This window comes from Magnolia sinica, chromosome 8 (genome assembly GCF_029962835.1).
Source record: "Magnolia sinica isolate HGM2019 chromosome 8, MsV1, whole genome shotgun sequence".
In the NCBI taxonomy this organism is placed as follows: Eukaryota; Viridiplantae; Streptophyta; class Magnoliopsida; order Magnoliales; family Magnoliaceae; genus Magnolia; species Magnolia sinica.
In genome coordinates, this window is record NC_080580.1 from 67,573,291 (window position 1) to 67,590,282 (window position 16,992).

Sequence of the window (16,992 nt, forward strand, 5' to 3'; positions counted from 1 at the left end):
CCTCTCATACTTGAAGGATTTTCTAATGCATAGTTATGAATTTTAATAACAGCTATTCATACATAGTTCACACAAGATTTACTGTATTTTGCAAATGTACATATTAAGAAGGGTTTCAATGGTGGCTATTGTTAGCTTTGGTTGATAGAAACTAAGGCTAAAGATTTAGTATCGGTTGGCATCAATTGAGGTGAAAAACTAGATTTAGCCTCGGTTATTGAGAAATGAGGTTATAAACTGAATTTAGCCTCGGTTGATGCCAAAAGAGGCTAAATCCATCTTTAGTTTCAATTGTGCTTCAGTTATCTAAACCGAGACTACAACTCCCATAGCTAAAGGTTTTAGCCTTAATTGTTGAGAACCGAGGTTAAAAATAGTTTTATCTTCGGTTGGAGGCAATTGAGGCTAAAATTTGGATTTAGTCTTGATTGGAAACAATGGAGGCTAAAATTTTGATGTAGCCTCATTTCAAGGCAACTGAAGCTAAAAAAGTTCTTTTAGCCACGGGGGTTATAAAACTGAGAGTAAAGCCTTTAGCCATGGGGGTTCCAACCTCGGTTAGGATAATTGAGGCTAAAGGCTTTAGCCTCAGTTTTTACCCTTTTTAGTTACGGTTTTGAACCGAGGCTAAATGCCTTTTTTGTTGTAGTGATTGTCCCAATATCATATAATGCAGGCCTAATTTAAGAGGAAAGCTCAGCCCAGGCCTTGGTATTTAGCCCATGATTTCTAGCCCAACTAAATTTAAAGGTCTTTATAATGCATAACCTTGGGATTATGTTTTTTTTTTTTGGATAAGGATTATGTGTGTGTGTGTGTGTGTGTGTGTGTTGACGTAGAAATTTGGTTAACCCTCGCTGGACCTCCGAGTACCCGTACACGAAGAATACAAAGGAGACCTTGGCTATAGCGGGAGGGGGGGGCGATCCTCCAATGCCTAAGTTAGAATCAAGCAATCTGGATCCAGTAAAGTTGAGGGTTTACTATTGCCTACCTTTCACTGTAGATAGGGCCTTTATTTATAGGTCACAAGTTGATTACGTAGAGAGAAATGCCTCTTGAATCATAGGTGTGCGTTTAACAGCTGTTTCTCAACTGTTTTGCGAGATCATCGGTGATGATAAGACCAAGTGGTTGGGGTCGGAGGATTCATATAATAGGAGGTCGATGTTGAGTAGCCGAACTGATCTTCATGGCCATCCTGAGAAAGAGGTCCCTGAGCGAGGCCCTTTGGTGGACTATGGTTGAACGTACTGATCGGATTACCGACTTTCCCGTGAAGGCCGCATCCGAACACCGAGACCGAGCTCCCTCTCATGACAAAACAGGCGACATCGCGGATGAACATCTTCATCTTATCATACGGGGCAGGAGCTTGAAAATGGACTTTGTTGGGCTCGGTGCTCTTCCTCTTCCAAAGAAGGCAGAGGTACTTCATTTCCTAGCAGGTAGATCCATCAGATAGGCAGATCTTCACATAATGGATTACTGCTTTTCGGCCGTTGAGGAGCTCCTTGGTCAAGATTGGTAGCAGCCAACCATGCGATGTGCACAGACGTCCGAGCCAGCCTCATGTTTCTAACTAGTTCATTTTTACCCATAACAATATGTATATATAGAAGATATGGACAGCCAATACAATTTCGGGTGGGTGCCATAAAAAAGAACGGCACACTACATATCATATGCCCATAACCCTTTACCATAAGAAAAAAAAATGACTAGAGAAACAATTAGCCCAATCTAATCGCTCCCACTTCTGCATTATCAAGAGTGATGAGGCCTCTGATATAGAAGGGTAAATCTGCAATAGATAGGTAACTCACATTAGGCCATCCAGTACTTCATAACTTCGCTAAAGCATCTATAATTGTGTTGGCCTCATGCAGAACATGGGAAATTACAAAGGGGAGAGAGTCCATAAAAGACTGAATGATATCGTACGATACCATAAGTTCCAAGAGAATTCTGATTGAGGATTCACTATAGCTTCCACTAGGATCTTAGAGTCTGTTTTAACCAAAATATTAGTAAACCCTAAATTCTCACAAATCCTAACACCATCCACTAGAGCCTGAGCTTCCGCTACTGTATTCGTCAATTGGCCATAAAAGTTGTGGAAAGCAAAAACAAGCTGCCTGTTATGGTCCCTGCAAACACCACCACTTCCACCTCCACCAGGATTCCACCTAGCCAACCCATCAACATTGAGCTTTAGCCAACCCCCATTAGGCTTAATCTATTTAGCAAACCTATTTTTTATATTGAACCCTCATTCATTGACTTTCAGCCCCAAGGATCTCAGGGTGAGGTCTTCTTAGAAAGATTCCTTTTTCCCAATAAGAAGACAAGAGCCCACCTCTCTCAGCTAATTAAGAGTTTTAAAATTGATGGCCTCCGCCAGCATCCTTTTACCCCTGTATCTATCAACATTTTGTTGAGCCAAATTTCCCAAATGATAAAACCTGGTGTCAATCCTCTCAACATTTTAAACCTTGTTGAAGTCCCAGCTTTGCTTGTGATCCATTGATTAATTCTCTGAGCAATCAACTGGTTGTGTTGGAAATGCATATCAAATAGAGTATAGAAAAAGATCCATACCTAGGCGGCAATACATCCTGAGCTAAACAGATGATCGATATCTTTGACATGGTGCAATGAATGGGGCTAGTAAGAAGTGGCATTATCATTTGGGATTATGTTGCTTTTATTGAAGAATAAAAACAATATAATTCAATTATGTGTCTTGGTGTTGTTTTGCACGGCTTAAAAACTTGTATTATTTTGTCTTGTAAAGATGTTCATGCACTGGGAACTCATGGTTGTTGTTAATGTATTTATGAGAGGTTGTCTTACTTAGTCTATAAAAGAACTCATTTACAATGAGAAAAAAATTCATTTCATTTTTGAGTTATAGAAAAAAGAAAAATACTGTCTCCCGCAAATTTTCAGTAGAAGAGAGAGTTAAGTAATTCATCTTTGATTGTGAGTGATTCAAACCCATACTGATCAAGTGATTCCCAATTCATCGGCAACTTCTCCAGTTTATTAGCACCACTTTGTTATTGTAGAAATTTTCAATTTTGATAGGGAGAGGGAGATCCAAAACCTGCCTGAAGAAGAGGCTTCCTTGAAGCTCGCTCCCCAAATGGGCTAGCCCATCTACCGAGTAATTTCCTTCTCTCAGGACGTGAACAAAACGAATAAGCCCCCTCTTCTTTAGTCTTTCTATTCTGGCTGACCAACACCACCAATTCCAAGCCATTTGGGACAGGCAATTCAGAGACTCCACCACAAGCTTCGAGTCTGATTCGACCACCACCTTGGATAGGCCTTGGTTTAAACAATGGGTGAGGCCATCATACAACGATCGCAACTCAGGTCTGTTGTTGGAAACCACCCCATACCCTATTGAGAACGTGAAAAGGAGGTCATCGTTTTCCCCTCTACAAATGCCTACGGCTCCAAACATCCCCAGGTTTCCTCTACCTCACCCATCCCTTCTCTGGCTTAAACCACTTCACTAGAGCATACTCTTTTCTTGGAGGACTTGTAGCTGTTACCCCCAACTCTTTGAGGGTTAGCCGATTGACCATCAATAGAGTTTTGGGAGTAGGAGTCCTTTTCTTCTTCTTTTTTTAGGTTAGCTTGTTAGAACACACCCATGTCAGTACACACACTCCATGTTAGCCACCCCCACTAGGGATCAATAGCAAGACCTCAAGTGTTGAAACGAGGTATATCCACTCAGTCTGCCAGTTGAGCTATTGATCTGGGTGTGGAGTAGGAGTCCTCTTACTAAACCATGTCAGCCACCACTTGACTCGAGTTATCGGTGCAACAGCCGGAACCTGCTTGCCATCGAATCTAATGGCATTTATGGCTTTCCAGATTTCCCACAAAATCAGACATGGGACCAACCCACATAGCACCACTATGTTGACCCCTGAAGGAGGCGTCAGCCACCATTGGCTCATTCTTTCCTGGACTAATTGGTCAGCCATGAGGATAATGCTAAATGTTGCACTGAAATAATGCCATACCTTCATAACCAGGCTACCACTGACGATATGGGAACTCTCCCACTAACGGGAAGAGCTTTACACTCATCCAAAATCTGGTCCCCTGTCTGATGACATGGGAACTTTGGAATCCAGAAATGTAGCTGTTTATGATGGCAAGACCCCTGCTCCAGCTTCTCTGATTACTCGCATCACCTGGTGGATGTCCACAATCTTCGGCCCCAATAACGTGATCCACACAGGAGCTGTAGCCTCCCGTAATCCTCTTCTGTCAATGTCATCAAGGAAATCCTTTCATTCTTCGGTGGTTAAATGGCTGAAACCGAATAAAGATTGGGTTAAGGTTAATGTTGACAGGTCCTCTAGAGGAAACCCTGGTAAAGCTGGTGGTGGTGGCGTCTATAGAGGTGAGAAGGGTGAGCTTCTCTTTGCTTTCTCTGAGGGTTATGGGGTGGGCTCAAATATGTATGCCAAGTTTCGAGCGGTACATGATGGGCTTTCCCATTGCTTCTCCATGGGATATTTCAAAGTGGTGGTATAATCTAACTCTCAACTTGTGGTGAAGGTCAAGAACGAGTGTGCCCTCCTGAGGTGGAAATGGAAATACTGGCTCACCAAGATAGAGAGACTTCGGCTTAGAGGTCAGGTCGAGTTTCGGCATATCTTTAGGGAAGGTAACGCCCCAGCTGATATCTTAGCACGCCTGGGGAACGATATCTAATCTCCCCTTTTTTGTCTCTGTAATGTTGATCTCCCTCCCCATCTCAGAGGGCTACTCTTCCTAGACAAGGTGGGTCTGTGGGCGATAAGGGAGCCATAGCATGGCGATTGGCTCCCTCACTGTCTTTCAATTGCCCTTTTTTTTTTCTGTTCTTTGTTTTCTCCTTTCCCAAGCTAGTTATGATAGACATTCCCCAAGCCCTTTTTCTCCTGGGGAAGTCCGAATGTAAATTTTGGACTCATCATTTTGAATAGAAATGGCACTTAAAAAAAAAAAAAAGGCTACCGCTGACAAAGAGGTGGTTCAGGGATTCTGTGTCAGGTCGTTGTTCCGTCGGATCTCCACAGCAAATACACTTTGACTATAGAAGAACCCCTTTTTTCCTGGAATCTGACGTTAATCGGATGGCCTCCTACAACAGCCTCCAAACAAAGTTGGAGATCTTGGGCGGCATCTTAGAATGCCATACCCATTTCGCGCAACCCCTGCACTGCCCTCCTTCTATACAAATCTCCTAGGCCTATTTCACCGAGAACCTACCTGAAAGTTCGAGAGGCCATATGCATGAGTCCCTCTCATTTGATGTGTAAAAAACCTCCTTGAAATATGTGGTCCAACACTTCCTGGGGAAGAGTTTGCATTAGGGTAACCAACTTTGGTTCATCAGCACAACTCACCATTCTCATATGTCGCAATCATGCAGCTATCTAGATCATTTAAATTGTGGAGTGGCATTTGGATAAAACGTTTATTCCAATTAATTAAGGTCGGCTATATAAATCATTTTCTGTCATTCCACTCGATCAAGGGCCATATCTCTTAAAATAAAACAATCTTAATTTTCATTTTACGGATATCAAAGTAGATTATTAGAAGTAAAATAGTGAGTGGTCAAGACTCCAATGGAAAAAAAAAAAAAAACAGACTCCAATGGAAAAAAAATACTCAAAATCATATTCTTGGTGTGGTTTTTTGGAGTCATTAATATCTATCCCCAGTTAGGTTAACGGTTTGAATGATCTAGATTAATGTACCACTATACCATACAAATGATATATGTGCCACCGTATCATTTGTATGGTTGATGAGGCATGGTCACTTTAAAATGATGTGAATTATCACATAAATTAGCTTGTGAAGACGGGCAAAACTGAAATTAAAAGGAAATATTTAGAGTGTTCCCTCATTTTTTTTCCTTTGATGGGTGAAGCAGTCACTGAAAGACAAGGGATAGTTTGTAACAAACATGAAAAAGAGGGGAAGTCAGTAAGAAAAGTTCAAGTGAAGGGGTTTTTTGTCGTCATCTCTTTTAATAAATTGATTATACAGTATTATACTCATTAATAGTCAGAGAAAATAAAGGCCATCAACATTAGCCGACCCTCAAAGCGCCCAGGCCATTCAAATCATCTTTCGCAACTGTTTGGAAGAATTCCATGGGTGGGATTATACAACATACGTTTTTGTTTTGTTTTGTTTTGTTTTTTTAATTATTTTTTTTTATTTTTTATGGGCCATCTAGTGCTGGCGGATCCAATCATGTCAACTATGTGGATCGCTAAGTATGGTTTGTTTGTTTGTTTTTATTTTTTTTTATTTTTTTATTTTTTATGGGCCATCTAGTACGGATCCAATCATGTCAACTATGTGGATCGCTAAGCATGGTTTGTTTTTTTTTTTTTTTTTGGTTTTTTTTAAAGGTGGGAGCAGACAACCTGAAATTTGTTTTAAAAAATGAAAATTGGTTTTTTTTTTTTTTTTTTTTAAGGTGGCAGCAGACAACCTGAAATTTGTTTTGAAAAAAATGAAATATGGAGATGCAGGGGATCGAACCCTGTACCTCCCGCATGCAAAGCGGGCGCTCTACCATTTGAGCTACATCCCCATCTTATGTTAAATAGGTTTAGTTAGGATAATGTCGCTTTGTATGGCCACAGTATTCTACGGTAGCTGGTTTTCGCTTCCAGATTTCACTATAAATGATTATTTGAATGTTAATGTTCTGAATTCCATGCAAAACATATGCCAAATGGGTAATTGCACTTGAAGATGAAAATTTAAAGACACATTCAAATCCAAGATTCAAAGGAAGGGATTATTGATGCATGATTATAATAATATAGCTTCTATATACTGGTACTGGGAATATATGGGGTTTGGATCATTCTAAGGATGCTATGCAGGGTTGGAAGGCGGCATACATTACCAAAGCAAGGTGGGATGGCCCTGTTGTGTCAGAGCTTGGGCCCTTAAAACTTGGCCTGAGTGCTGAGCCCAGGTTTCAATTGTTGGCCTGGTGTCTAGGCGAGATGATGACACAGGGAAGGATGTGATGAGGTCAATCACCGTCTTCCTCGGGGATAATTACTCCAAATCTGCGGAGTTTCTTTGGACTCATGGAGATTTCTCGAATCCACGATGGAAGAAAATAGAAATTATTTCTAATAATTCAAAATAAATTCGTTGCTGATAAAAAAAAAAAATGAATTTACAATACTTTAAATAGTGAACTCAACCCTAGGACGGAGTTTTAGACTCAAACTCCTTAAAAACGTAACTCACTAAAAACAGTAAACTTAGTATTTATAGGTGGTCATGGTTCTTACTACTTCATGGTTTTCGGCAAAAAATTGTAAGTGTCCAAATTGACTTAACCATGTTATTCTCCTAATTTTTCTAAGCCCTTCTTATATTAGGCATTACTCTTAAAACTCAAAGGATAAAAAGTAATGATCGAACTAAAAGTTACTATTTACAATAAAAATAGAAAATAAAAAGGACTTTTGATATGATGAAATCTTGCAAATCTGGCATGTGCAACCTGACATAGCGGGTTGGTTGGCTAAAGTAGCTTCTCCTACCCAAAATCATATATGATATGTCAAAAAACTTGTTCCAATTTGCGAGATACGACTGTTTTGAGTTTCTGACAGTCCTGATCACTTCTGCCTCCAATCGGGCCTTCTCTAGTCCGTCTTGGCCATGAAAGTGTCCGCGACCTGCTCTGTATCAGATGACCCTAGATTAATGATGAATGGTTCATCGTGGCCGTTTAGGCTGGTGCAAGCATCAGGTAGACAACTATCATACAAAAACAACAAAAGGTTCGTCTACCTGTGAGCAGCTCCCATTACATATATGCTGTTTAAGAACACTCGGATATTGAATGATGTTTCAATGATCAAAATCATTTCTATGATGAGACTGTAGTGGACAGAGGGACATCCCAAGGCTTTTGATTATTTCACTATTTTTCTTATAGGGCCGTTAGGCCCAAAGCCTAAAAAGCCAGATTAGGGCCAGGGTCAGGCCATGGCCTTAGGGGAATAGAGTTGGACTATGGTCAACATAGGCACTGCTCTAGCCCAGCTCATTGCCACCTAAAATATTTTGGATCCTTCTCGACTCACATCAGGGGCATTTGAGTCTTCAAACGACTCTCTCTCTCTCTCTCTCTCTCTCTCTCTCTCTCTCTCTCTCTCTCTCATGTTACAACCTGTAGCGGGGCACATGCTAACTCAGGGAATTGAAGAGCAAGGGCAGATGTCATGGGTGCTCTCCCCAGAGGGCTTCAACATCCACATACAAAAAGACATGATGGTAGCTGATGAAGCCCTTGAGGGAGAGTTCATGCAAGATGCCCTGGAAGACGTAGAAGACATAGATAATCCTACGTTTCATGTGCCTTTTGCACCGTCCATGCTTCATAAAAGAGAGAGTCAACTACTTATATAGAGCTATGCATGTGGGGTCCATAAGATCTTTGATCGTGCCCTTTGGCTAATTAAAGAGAAAAAAGAATAAATTCCGCTTGTTTGCCAACTTGGGTCTCTTTCATAATCTCAACAAGAGATGTTTTTGAAGATAAAATTCTCGTGCATGAGCCTCTTGATGGCGATTTAAGGATCCAATCTCATTCGTCGAATTTCGCACCACAGTTGTAGGGAGCCCGTACAACAAAAAGCTCTGTAGGTCCTCCTGTGATATTCGTGTTATATGCACTCGGTCCATCTATTGTGTCTGCTCATCTTAGAATGTGAGCCCAAAAATTAGGAAGATACAAAACTCAAGCCTAGGGGTCAGACTAAGTTTGTCATGGTGGTAATCGACTATTTTGCCAGGTGGGCCGAAGCCGAGCCGTTAGCTAAAATCACCAAGCATAAGATCACTGACTTCGTCTAGAAGAACATCAACTGCAGAAACGGGATCCCACACACTATCGTCTCGAATAATGGCAAACATTCGATAACATGCGATTCCAAGGACTTTGTGGAAGGCTCGAGATCCTCAACGCCTTCTCATCATCTCAGCACCCACGGGCCAATGGACAGGTAGAGGTAGTAAATAAAATCATAAAGAATTACCTCAAATTGAAGCTTGAGAAATCCAAAGGAGCCTGGGCCGAGGAACAGACACATGTTCTCTAGGCATACCAAACTACCGTTCAGACATCAACAAGGGAGACCCCCTTTTCCCCAGCCTTCAACACAGAGGTCATTGTACCGATCAAAATTGGACCCCCTACCACACGGATTAACTCATATAACAAATATCAGAATGCCGAGCGGAGGGTGTTAAGTCTGGACCTATTCGATGAGGAAAGGGAATGAGCACAGTTGAAGATTGCGCCTCATCAACAATAGGTCGCCCAATACTACAACTCTCGGATTAAGGTGTGAAGATTCCGAGTAGGGGGATCTAGTCCTTCGTAAGACCTTCCAAAACACCCAGGAACCCGGCTCAGGAACCTTGGGGCCAAACTAGCAAGGACCCTATGGGGTAATCAACACCGTGTGTCTAAGGGTCTACCGACTTGAAGATTTGGCTGGATAACCCTTACCTCACCCGTAGACTGTGAGCACTTGAACATCTACTACTCTTGAGGACTTGGGGAGCCCTCCGACTGAGAACATGTCCTGCTCAGGATATTATCATTTTATATCTGCATTTATGTATTCTAAAATAAATTAACTTTCCCCATTTCGAGGAAGAGAATCTCTTTTAATAATTTCTTGACCACTCGAACTATGCGACTAATCATAAGATCTGAGTAGAGAAGATCTCCCTAAGATAGGGGAGGATGACTTCTCCCAGAATCCTACTACAACATGAGTGACCGACTACGAGGACTTTCCTTAGTACAAGGGAGGAAAGTCCTCGCTATAAATCCTATTGTGAAAAAGCTCCCTCAGGTCAGGGGAAGAAGAGAATTTCTTTCCAACCTATGCGATCGACCAAAAGGACTTTCCTCCCTCGAGGGAAGGAAAGAAAATCCTTAATGAAAAACCTACTCTTACGACGATGATCTAGAGATTGACCAATTAGCCAACCCACGTACTCAGTTTACTATGTTCGATCTACTAAGAGAATTCAAAAAATACATAACAAAAACAATAAAATTCATCCCTTCATTAATCATAATTAACTATAGAAGAAAAGGTAACAAAAAATGGCTATAAGTTCATAGAGGACGTGAAGCTAGTCTGCTTGGGGAGGATGCTCGGCTTCAGCGACATCCAAAGCTGGATCTTAAGAAACTCCTTCCTCAAAGTCGCTCAGGTCGAGTTCGAGGAACTTCCCCCTGACGTCTTCGAGGCATTTCTCATAGCCACAGATATAATACACTTTCACCTCGTCAACTCTTTCCATTGAGGTCTTGTACTCTTCCACCACCGCAGCCTTGATTGATGGGATGGACACCTCGACTTCAGCTAATTTGGCGGTCGAAGTAGCCTCAACCTTGGTTGTCGAACTAGCATTCACTTCGGCCAGCTTGACCTCCAGCCCTGCGGCCTTGTCCACTGCTTCGGCCTGCTCCCTTTCAAAATAAGAAAGGCGCGACTTTGCCCCCTCTAACTTAGCTAGTGCTAAGCCCTCCTTCCACCGGGCCTCATCCAACTGTATCTTCAAAGTAGCTTGCTCCTCCCCAAATTTCTCCAGAGCCTGTTAGAAGGCTCCGACCTCAACGGCCTTGTCCTGAAGCACCGCCTCTCGTACCTTAGTGACCGCGTCGTCGCCGCGGTTCCGATGCCGCGACTCGCGCGCTGATGCGATACTCTGGTTGGGAAATGTGGGCCAGCGTTCGGTGCGAGGAAACACCGCGAGTGCAAATTCCAAGAGAATCTCTACAAGGTGTCACATCAATCAATCTATCCCATCATGTCAAGTACACATCACTTTTCACCCCTTTCCCAAGCAACCCCCAAAGTCAAAAAGTTCTTGCAACCCCCATACCCTTTCTTACAACATTTAGCCAAAAAGTCAAAAAGTTCTTACACCCCCATCCCTCTCTCCCATCCATCACTCCATCACCCATCATTCTCTCTCTCTCTCTCTCTCCCTTACAAGTCTCTCTCTCATTCAAACTCTCCCATAGCAAAAAAATTCATACGTATGGTCCTCCCATGGTGAGAAATTGCATTTGTGAGGCCCACCTTTCCCACCCCTTCATCTCTCATCTCAACCATCCATTTTTCATCTTCCTCCATCAAAGAGGAGCACAAGGAGCTAAGGAAGCCAAGGGAGCAAGAAGATCAAGTGGTGGGTGTCTTGATAGGGTAGATTTTGATATTTTTAAGATGGGCCAAGTGAGGCCAACCGATCAATGGTTTGGATCTCACTTTGGACCCTAAGATGTGGCCGATGGCCCACTTGGATCATCATGATCATTCCATGATGGGGCCATTCTCCATGGACCCCATCATGATGTTTATTTCTTGCATGCTTAGGGTCATCTAGACCATTTATTTTAGTGGAGAAGGGATCTCCACCGTTGGATTTCGATTTCATGGACCCACATGTAATGGGACCCACTTGATGTATGATTTAGTGCAAGGGAGGGCCCATAGTGCCGGGGTCCCTCCATCACACGGTTTCACTCTCTATCTCTCTCCCTTTTTATTTTATTTTATTTTATTTTGTTGTATGATGATGAGGTTGTGTGGCCCACTTGAATGGACCCCACCATAGGGTATGTATTCCATCCAAATCACCTACAAGTGGGGCCCACTTTGTGTGTAGTATCCACACCATCCTCCATGAGGTGGCCCACATAAGCAAGGCCCACCTCTAGTGTATTTACAGAGTCCAGCGTCCAGGGACGCTGGACGTTTCATGGGAAATGCAAACATTAGCTTGGTTTGGGGGTGGTCCACTTATGTAGGCCCCACCTTGATGTATGTATTAAATCCTCACCACCCATTCCTTTCCCAAGCCATTTTTAGGCGTTGACCCGAAAGATGGGGTCAATCAGACCTTCGGGCGGGCCATACCATAGCAAATGGTAGTTTTCACCATTGAAACTTTTTCCGATTGTTTATACATTGTAATATGTCCAATATTGGACTTGTTTTGCTCGTGGTGAGCCATGGAAGAACACTGGACGGCGTGGATTGTTTGGATGTGGACCCCACCTGTGAAAACCTCGGATGTATTGAAATCCAAAAAAAAAAAAAAAAGGATCACAGCAGCTGTGTCAGGCGATGCAGCAGGCGCTGCCTGCGCACCTGCGCTCGGGCGAGCGGGCGACCGGACAGCTTCTCATGGCTGTAGCCGTGGGCCCCACCTTGATGTTTGTACCCCATCTAAACCGTTCATCGGGTGGGCCACTCTCTGAAGTGGGCCCACCCCAAAAATCAGCCAGATCCAAGACTCAGGTGGCCCACACCGTAAGAAACAGTGGGATTGGACCTCTACCTTTGGAAACCTTTTTGGGCCCACAGAAGTTTTGGATCAGGGTGAAATTTGTCTTCACCCTTCATCTAGGCCCGCTTGGCCTTATCAACAGGTTGGATGGCATAGAAACATTACGGTGGGCCCCACATGGAGCCCACATGGATGTATGTGTTCCATTTCCACCGTCCGCCTGGACGGTGGAGCCCGCTGTGATGATTGTGTGGGCCCACTGTGATGATTGCGTGGAGCCCACTGTGATGTGTGTGTGCGTGTGTGTGTGTATATATATATATATATACATATATATATATATATATATATATATATATATATATATATATATATATATATTTATATATAATATTATATTTCATATAATATTATATGTATTATGTATATATATATTATATACTATATATTTATATATTTTTACTAATGTTGAGGCCCGTGATTGAGGCCTACCTTGATATATAGGTAAGGCCCACCTCAATTTGCTTGAGGCCCGTGATTGAGGCCCACCTTGATATATAGGTAAGGCCCACCTCAGTTTGCTTGTGGCCCATGATTGAGGCCCACTTTGATGTCTATGTAAGGTCCATGGGTCGAGGCCTATTTAATGTATTAGGGGCCCATGGGTCGAGGCCCATTAAGATGTAATGGGGCTAATGGGTTGAGGCCCATTTGATGCATGTATGGGGCCCAACTGGCGAGGCCCATTTGATACATATAAGGCCCGTAAGATTAGGCCCATTTAATGCATTCTAAGGCCCACGGGTTATGGCCCATTGCAATGCACATAAGGCCCATTGGTGTGGCCCATTGTTGTGGCTCACTTGATGAACATGAGGCCCATATGATACGGCCCATTTGATGTATTGAAGGCCCAATGAGATATACCTAAGGTTCATTGCAATGTGCAGTCCCAACATGATTTATGTAATGATGTTTACGTCAGGGCTATGCCTTGGGAGCAATGGTGGTTTGACGTCCACATTGCAAGTATAGTGTGGTTAAATGTCCGCATTATGACTTTTCCTAGGGCCCATTGTTAGGCTCGTACGTCTGATGTGTAGGCCGTCTAGGCCCATCTTTGTTATGATTATCATCCATCCCATATAACATGTTTAATTCCATGATTCATAATCATATGCATCATACATATGCTTGATATGAGAAATGCTGATCATAGCATATGCCTTCGGGCGAATTGTTTAGGGCTCCCGTACAGAGGGTGTTGCCCTACATGAGCGCACGATACGCGCAGGATTCCTGCATGATGGATAGTGTGATTCATGCATTCGCATTGTGTGATATGGTTATCTTGTATGCCCTAGCGACATCGGGTCGTAGCCTCCACACGTATCGTGGTTGGCGGGATTAGATACCGAAATACCGTTCTACATGGGGTGCGATAGATATCCTGGGTGAAAGTCCCTAAACCCTTATGGTACCGGGAGGTTGCTCCAGTCTAGGCCGAGTGGATGCATGAGCGCCGAGTGCCGATTAACGAGACGGTTGCGCTTTCCACTGTGTCGTGGTCGGTTGGAAGGGGGTGCGGCCTTACCCGCCCGAGAGTAGGGGGCAATGCTAGGCTGAGTCTGACCAGCTCGAGGAATGGGTCCGCTATTGACGAGCCGAGCCCGATATTGGCAGGCGGATAGTGAGGTCTTTTCCACTCACCTTATTGCGCGCGATGGGGCGGCAATCTGGCTTGGAGTGTACTAGACCCCGGTGATATTCCAGATTTGAGCCGTATTGACATGTGGACTTAGACGAGGATTTGTATGCTTGACTTGCATTTCGCATTACATGGCCTTGGTATGGCCGACATCATTCTTTGCACCGCATGGCCTTGGTACGGCTATGGTATTCTTGGCATTCATCAGCTTGTTCCGCATTACTCTGATACTGTATAGCTGCATTACCACCTTGAGCATACACTTTCACCACCCTCTAAGCTTTCTATAAGCTTATGCACGACTGTTGCGTGCAGGTGACGTTGGATCGCAGCAGCACTGAGGCTTAGGCGCGTGGCAGATCATTTTTGGAGTTTTGTTCATCTTCATTGTATTTCCCTTATGCTCATTGTACTTGTAAAGTTTTTTATTATAGTGGAAATGTGATGGAGTTTTTGGTTGTTGTTTGTGGGTTATGCCTTTGGTTATGCTTATTACGAATCAAACTGATGTTGAAAATCCTCCTTGTAGCATCCCAGGATCGGAACCTGGCGAATGGGCGCTGGGAGCCGAGAATGGGGTTCTACGGAGGCTGTCGGCGCCGGATTCGGCGATCGGGAATTTTGTGAGCCCGGTTTCCGAGTTTGGGGCGTGACAAGTGCTAAGCCCTCCTTCCACCGGGCCTCATCCAACTGTATCTTCAAAGTAGCTTGCTCCTCCCCAAATTTCTCCAGAGCCTGTTAGAAGGCTCCGACCTCAACGGCCTTGTCCTGAAGCACCGCCTCTACTTGCTCGCACTCCTCAACCACTCGCCTCATTAATCAGCAGGTAGATAGAAGAGCGGGGATGAGCTGAAACAAATAATTTATGTTAGAATACATCGACAGTTTACAAATGAACACGTACAGTTAAGGGAAGGAAGTTTACCTTGTAACTAAACGTGGCGACGTCGCCCAAAAGAGTCATCGGATGAGTATTGAGCAGCCCGGTGATCTGCTCCTTTAAGACATGCCTAGTTGTCCATGCGGCAAGGTTGTTCATATAATATCCAAGAGGCAGAGGGTCCGACCCCTCGGCCTCATCGGCTCGCTGGCCCAAGGTATCATCCTCCTCGACCTGAGCTTAGGTTACCAGGGGCTGGGGCTCCTCGGCGGGGAAAGCCTCCTAGGTCGGGGGAGTTTCCCCCAAATCTACCACCCCCAAAGCCACCAGCTAAGGAGGAATCGCCGAGGTAGGAGCACCCTGAGCTCCTTCACCCGTAGTGGTCGATGTTGGCTGCTCCACCGCAAGCTCTTTAGCGATGGGCTCCAACCTCGCCTCCACAGCTACGGAGAACCCTGCCCGCTTCACCGAAGGTATAACATCCCGCCTCTTAACGGACGACTTCTTCTGGGCCATCTCGGCTTCAGAAGGGGGTTGAACTCTTTCCGCGGGGCCTGGGAGGTCGGTCATTCCTGTGCGACAAAACACTTCTGATTAATACTAAAGAATCACAATCCGAACAAAACCTTTAAGAAGATTCTATGACCTATTGTCTACTTGATGGAGCGGGTCAGGAAAGTCTGGATTGATGTAGGAGGTTGGGGGTGATCAGCTTGCTCCAAGCCCTATCAACTGCCCTCGTCACCTTTGCTCGATTCACCTGACGGAGCTGAAGATTGGAAAGAATGGGCTAAAGACAGAGGAAAACCTACAAAAATTATCATTGTGGTGAGCGAGTATAATTACAAAAGCTAAAGGAATTTACAAGTCCATTGCTCAGCAATGTCCAACCTGGATTTGTGAATTTGATGGGAACCAGAGACCGTAGCCTAGCTAAGTCAACAATTGGGGCCTCCCACTCTCCAGATGTCCAGAACCATTTGTCCTTTCAATTTTTGTTGGAGGACGGATTGCCAATGACAAGGGCCTGGCCCTTATTCACCCATGATGAGAAGTAGTACCAGCTCAGATGCTTAGGGCTAACCTTTGGTTGGTATAAGTATATAAATTCCTCAGCAGTTAGCTCAAGACTTCCAAGCTAAAACCAGAGAATGTAGGTCCCCATCAGAGCCCTTCAGGCATTAGGAATGATTTGGCCCGAATCCAACCTCAAGCGAGAAGTGACCTCCCGCACAATGTGATGGATGGGGAGGTGGATGCCACATTGTAAGGCGACCAGATAGATGGCCACCTCGTCCTCACGAGGATCGCCTAGGACTTCTCCCTCACGAGGATCGCCTGGGACTTCGTCGAACTCGGGAGCTCAAATTACCATGGTGTCTGGTATTTGGTACTTCAACCTAATCCGCACTAGGTCGGTCCCTCTCAACCTTGACTCAGAGGGGCCAACATAAATGGGCCACTCAGCAGAAGACTTGGTTGTCGCCCTCTCTGCCGAAGCAGGCCCCATCGCACTAGACACGACCCAATGGTATCAGAGATGGCGGATGGCAGGGAGCTCCTAACCCAGAATCTACGCTCTCTGGCTCAAAGTCACCATGAAAAGCTCTGGGCTCAAGCCACTCATTCGAAACATCAAACATATTGGTCAAAATGGAAAGAAAAAGGAGTAAAAGCAAGGAAGGAGAAAGGACATGATCTTGCTAGAGTAGAATTTTTGACTTACCGAAAATCGCCTAACTGGGAAGTCTGAAGGAGTAGAAAGCAGAAGAAAATGGTCAGGTTACTAGGGTTTTCTCCCTTTTTATAGAGATCCTCAGCCACAGGCATTAATTGCCCACATTTAATGTTGTAGCCATGGAGGCATTACAACTCACATTACGTTCCATGTGGCAACTGCCCATTCACGATTATGACCCGACCTCCAAGGCAAGGCCACATGCCCGCACACCACTGGCCAAAAACCGAGGGGACACCGTACCGGCTCATGCCTCCTCGAGTACGTCATTTCGATCAT

The 16,992-nt window shown here is 44.2% G+C and overlaps 1 non-coding gene across 1 annotated transcript; it reads right to left on the reverse strand.

Annotated features, from left to right (window-relative positions):
• Nucleotides 1–6,555: 6,555 nt before the first annotated feature.
• TRNAA-UGC (transfer RNA alanine (anticodon UGC)) lies at nt 6,556–6,628 on the reverse strand. The gene has a single exon. It is a non-coding gene; the product is annotated as a tRNA-Ala (tRNA).
• Between the last annotated feature and the right edge of the window lie 10,364 nt (nt 6,629–16,992).